We start from the raw sequence: 4,707 nt of genomic DNA on the forward strand, positions 1-4,707 counted from the left end.
CTTTCCCAGCAGACATGACAGACGCATCTGATAAAAAAAACCTCCTTACACTCACACTGGAGCCAAACCCATTTTCTCTGCGTGCAACAGATACGTGCTTAACCCTATCTGTACGACCTGGAGTCATTTTGTTCCCCTGGGGTTGTATTCTTCACGTTTTAGAATACTTCTAGTACGAAGATCTCTTTGAAACTTTCAGTATTTCTCAAAGAATCATTTTGACAGACAGCTGTGCAAAGCGTACGGATCGGATTAACGAGTAAATCTCCTCTTTAGAAAGTGGGGGCACAGAGTTTCCCCACGTCGTATGGATATGATTGTAAAACAGGACGTACGGATAGGGTTAATCACTTCACCACAGACACCAGTTTGGATTTTAATAATGCGAAATACCAATAAAAATAAAGTAAATTATTATGATAACAAAAATTGATATGATAATAAAAGGATATAATACATGAGATTTAATTTTTAAAACAAACAACAAGCACACAAACAAACCGTAAAGGTGGCAAAAGTGATGCTTAAAAGAACTAATGTGGCCGATATTATTTCAACAGTTGGAGGTTCAAGGGCAACCATGTATGTTTTTTTGTTTTTTTTTAAAGATAAAAATGAAGGTGGACAATTTTGTGCACACACTGAGAACAAAACACAGACGATTTTGAGTAATTGATTTTTTTTTAGAAAGAACGATTCTGAAACGTTACGTCAGTCGGCAGTTAAATATTTCATTATTAAGATGGATTTATGTGTCGGTGGAAGGTTATGTCATTTGTGTGTGTGTGAATGTGGGGGGGGGGAGGATTTGCTAAAGACAAAGTTCCACCACTTTCATCAAATATCTATGGCATGAATGATAAAAACCCCCCCAGCTCCAATCACCACGGTGAACAGAGACATTCTGAGACGCGTTTGGGAGGAATTCTCATGTCTGCCTGATGTAGTCCGTGCTGCCGATGGCGGCAATATTGAGCACTTGTAAAACTTGAAATAAAAACTTGGAGGTATGTACAACACACATGTCCAATCTGGGGTTTCCTTTTCGTTTTCGTTGTTGGAATATCGAACGGTGATTTTGGTGTATTTTTTAAAATCAGCCTGTTATAATGACTTCAAGGGCCGATGGTCTCCTATGTGGGAAGGCAAAGCGCCTTACTTTTCCTCTTGTGATATAATATCAAACACTTGCTCAAACTTTCCCAAAGTGCAATGTGATGACTGAGTGCTTCGTGGAATCTCGTGAGCCCAGATCACCGCAGAAGTCGATTGGTCTTGAATCCCAAAGACATGTGGAATGTCGATAGACAGTCTCCGCTTCTCCAAATCTATACCGTCCGTTATCGCATTCCGTGCGCACAAAAATGACCCAGCCTTGTGACTCGTAGGCTTCAACCCTTGACTTGTGACTGGCTGCTCATATCCCGCGGCCTTGACCGGTCCGACTCCCAACCTTGATAAACAAACACGTGCGATTTTATAGGTCACGGTTAAAAATTCAGTCGAATTCGATGTAATTGTGCCGAAATGATAGTTGGCCCCATCAGAATCAGATATTTGACTGGCAGTGTGCACTGGGGGTAGGTCTGACCTTTCATTAAGCCCGGCCTATTATGGCTGTGTTCCCTTTGTACTGCTGACTGCCACACTCTGTCAACCCCCCACAGATGGGAATCATGGGAACAAACATGAGAGAATACTAGCAGTGGAAGCAGGAAGCTCGCCCGGTGATTTAGGCCTATATAAGGTGAGTGTTCTGAAATGTTCCACCGTTTTGGGTTGAATTTAGAATCTAGCCATCTTTTTTTAAAAAGAATTATAATCATAGAGATGTTTACTTCTCCCCTGACACCGTAAAGTAACTGAGGCCGTAAAGAATGAGTAAGTTAAAAGAAAAGTAAATTAAGTAACGGTAGAAGTTTTTACGCCCCCATCGGCACATTTAAATCATTTAGGAGGCTGGCTGCTTCGACCCTGCCTGGCCTGTCAGATCCTTCGCCGCCTGAGAGAGACGGATACAACCCCCCCCCCTCCCCCTTTCCCAGCAGACATGACAGACGCATCTGATAAAAAAAACCTCCTTACACTCACACTGGAGCCAAACCCATTTTCTCTGCGTGCAACAGATACGTGCTTAACCCTATCTGTACGACCTGGAGTCATTTTGTTCCCCTGGGGTTGTATTCTTCACGTTTTAGAATACTTCTAGTACGAAGATCTCTTTGAAACTTTCAGTATTTCTCAAAGAATCATTTTGACAGACAGCTGTGCAAAGCGTACGGATCGGATTAACGAGTAAATCTCCTCTTTAGAAAGTGGGGGCACAGAGTTTCCCCACGTCGTATGGATATGATTGTAAAACAGGACGTACGGATAGGGTTAATCACTTCACCACAGACACCAGTTTGGATTTTAATAATGCGAAATACCAATAAAAATAAAGTAAATTATTATGATAACAAAAATTGATATGATAATAAAAGGATATAATACATGAGATTTAATTTTTAAAACAAACAACAAACAAACAAACAAACCGTAAAGGTGGCAAAAGTGATGCTTAAAAGAACTAATGTGGCCGATATTATTTCAACAGTTGGAGGTTCAAGGGCAACCATGTATGTGTTGTTGTTTTTTTTTAAAGATAAAAATGAAGGTGGACAATTTTGTGCACACACTGAGAACAAAACACAGACGATTTTGAGTAATTGATTTTTTTTTAGAAAGAACGATTCTGAAACGTTACGTCAGTCGGCAGTTAAATATTTCATTATTAAGATGGATTTATGTGTCGGTGGAAGGTTATGTCATTTCGACAAGTCACAATAACCCTGGCTCAATAAAGCAACGAACAACCCCCCCCCCCTTTCAACTCCCCAAAAACAGCAACCCCCCCAAAAAAACAACAACACAACAACAAACAAACAAACAAAAAAAGAAAATAAACAAGGCTCTGCTCAATGCAAATCAGTCATGGTGTGATGATTGTGTGCACCGGTGTGATAATGTGTGGTGTGCAACGTTGATCATTCTTTGTAGATACGTGCGAGAAAATACCACACACACTGCGTCGCGCGCATTCGCACCCCTGCATTCTTGGAATTGCTTTGTGGTATACTTTCACTTCCAGCGCGTGGCTCATCCCAGGCAAAGGAATTATAGGCTTGAGCTCTGAGTTATCAAGAATTGATTTAAAAAGGCGCAAAGTAAAAAAATAAACTCATATTTTATATATACTATTGTATTATGTGTGTTTTGAGTGTGTACGACGTCGTAAGCCAGATTTTACCAAGGAGATCATCAGATTGAATGTTATCATATTGGTTATTTCCCCCGTTTTACTTAGTTAAAAAACAACAATAATAAGTTTTAAAAATATACAACAATGATAAAGGCCGGTATACTCTGACACCACATCAAAATATCTGGTGTTCGTGTCCAAAATGTCCAAATAAGTTTTATCACCCTGGTCAAAATATGTGAACATTCACATTCACCCATGTCAAAGTATCCTAATATCTCTCTCTCTCACCCATGTCCAAATGTCCAAATATATGTTGCCCTCGTCTAATTGTCCACATCTCTCTCTCTCTCTCTCTCTCCCATGTCCAAATGTCCAAATACCTGTCACCCATGTCCAAATGTCCAAATACCTGTCACCCATGTCCAAATGTCCAAATATATGTTGCCCTCGTCTAATTGTCCACATCTCTCTCTCTCTCTCTCTCTCTCCCATGTCCAAATGTCCAAATACCTGTCAACCATGTCCAAATGTCCAAATACCTGTCACCCATGTCCAAATGTCCAAATATATGTTGCCCTCGTCTAATTATCCACATCTCTCTCTCTCTCTCTCTCTCTCTCCCATGTCCAAATGTCCAAATACCTGTCACCCATGTCCAAATGTCCAAATACCTGTCACCCATGTCCAAATGTCCAAATATATGTTGCCCTCGTCTAATTGTCCAAATACCTGTCACCCATGTCCAAATGTCCAAATATCTGTCACCCATGTCCAAATGTCCAAATATATGTTGCCCTCGTCCAAATGTCCAAATACCTGTCACCCATGTCCAAATGTCCAAATACCTGTCACCCATGTCCAAATGTCCAAATATATGTTGCCCATGTCCAAATGTCCAAATACCTGTCACCCATGTCCAAATGTCCAAATATATGTTGCCCTCGTCTAATTGTCCAAATACCTGTCACCCATGTCCAAATGTCCAAATACCTGTCACCCATGTCCAAATGTCCAAATATCTGTTGCCCTTGTCTAATTGTCCACATATCTCTCTCTCGCCCTTGTCCAAATGTCCAAATAACTGTCGCCCTTGTCTAATTTTCCAAATATCTGTTGCCCTTGTCTAATTGTCCCCATATCAGTCGCCCTTGTCCAATTGTCCAAATATCTGTCGCCTTTATCAAAACATCTAATTACCTAGAGCTCCTGTAAAAAAATGGTCAAATTATATCAATCGCCCTTGTAAAAATATTATTATGAATCCTGTTGTGCAATTGTTTCATAATATAATAGGTAAATCTCGTCGCACAACGCAGAGGTACACTCTCCGTGTACAGATGCGCAACAAAATGTCCACCAATATTCTCTCTACAAACAGTAAGACTAAACTGATGGGAAAGGTTCATTTTCGGAAGTGGAGTTATGTCATAAACCTGGTTTTTAATTAACATTTTTTGTGGGGG

At 40.3% G+C, this 4,707-nt stretch overlaps 1 protein-coding gene across 4 annotated transcripts in view; it reads left to right on the forward strand.

Annotated features, from left to right (window-relative positions):
- LOC101847570 overlaps positions 1–4,707 on the forward strand; it is a 152,365-nt gene that overhangs the window by 55,191 nt on the left and 92,467 nt on the right. The window contains exon 1 of one of the 4 annotated variants that reach the window (XM_005094806.3): positions 1,390–1,747. The exons of the other annotated variants lie outside the window; for them this stretch is intronic. The gene's annotated coding sequence lies outside the window, so the exon portion shown is untranslated. Of the gene's footprint in view, positions 1–1,389; positions 1,748–4,707 lie in introns of those variants that run through there. 4 annotated transcript variants of the gene reach the window in all.

Source organism: Aplysia californica, unplaced genomic scaffold (assembly GCF_000002075.1).
Source record: "Aplysia californica isolate F4 #8 unplaced genomic scaffold, AplCal3.0 scaffold00089, whole genome shotgun sequence".
Lineage (NCBI taxonomy): Eukaryota > Metazoa > Mollusca > Gastropoda > Aplysiida > Aplysiidae > Aplysia > Aplysia californica.